The sequence below is a fragment of the Mandrillus leucophaeus genome, unplaced genomic scaffold, assembly GCF_000951045.1.
Source record: "Mandrillus leucophaeus isolate KB7577 unplaced genomic scaffold, Mleu.le_1.0 Scaffold234, whole genome shotgun sequence".
NCBI lineage: Eukaryota > Metazoa > Chordata > Mammalia > Primates > Cercopithecidae > Mandrillus > Mandrillus leucophaeus.
Window position 1 is genome coordinate 1,376,470 of NW_012102410.1, and position 899 is coordinate 1,377,368.

At 51.8% G+C, this 899-nt stretch overlaps 1 protein-coding gene across 1 annotated transcript in view; it reads left to right on the plus strand.

Moving 5' to 3' along the window:
• INSR (insulin receptor) overlaps positions 1 to 899 on the plus strand; it is a 218,702-nt gene that overhangs the window by 183,501 nt on the left and 34,302 nt on the right. The window lies entirely within an intron of this gene.

Below are 899 nucleotides of genomic sequence, written 5' to 3' on the forward strand. Positions count from 1 at the left end.
TTTTTGTTTGAGATGGAGTTTCACTCTTGTTGCCCAGTCTGAAGTGCAGTGGTGCAATCTCGGCTCACCTCAACCTCCACCTCCCGGATTCAAGTGATTCTTCTGCCTTAGCCTCCCGAGTAGCTAGGATTATAGACGTGCACCACCACGCTCGGCTAATTTTTGTATTTTTAGTAGAGACGGGGTTTCTCCGTGTTGGTCAGGCTGGTCTCGAACTCTCGCCCACCTTGGCCTCCCAAAGTGCTGGGATTACAGGCGTGAGCCACCGCGCCGGGCCAGGGACGTTTCTTTCAACTCGTGTCTTAGGAGAATGAAGCAGTAGGGTCCTGGGAGAGAGGAAAACCTTGGAGAACTTGGGAGAAAGGCAAGGAGATGTTACCCATCGTGGGCTTTTGGGAGGAACAGGAGGTGAGACTAGAGAGGCAAGTTGGGACCACTTGGAGGAATTTTCTTCCTTTAGTGGAGTGTTTATTTTTTTCCAGGCACCTGTGTGGCCTGATATGACCTCTAGTGGCCATTTGCAATACTATCTGTGGCCAAGAAGGATCTAAAAATGTGTGGGCTTGGTCCAAAGTGGATCTCAATCTCAGTCCTGCTATTAATAATATTTGGGGGCCACAGCGGGACGTAGTAGCTCACGCCTGTAATCCCAACACTTTGGGAGGCCCAGGCGGGGCAATCACTTGAGGCCAGGAGTTCGAGACTAGCCTGACCAAGATGGTGAAACTCCATCACTCCAAGAAATATAAAAATTAGCTGGACGTGGTGACACACGCCTGTAATCCCAGCTACTTGGGAGGCCGAGGCAGGAGAATCGCTTGAACCCTGGAGGCGGAGGTGGCAGTGAGCTGAGATCTCGCCACTGCACTCCAGCCTGGGTGACAGAGCAAGACTCTGTC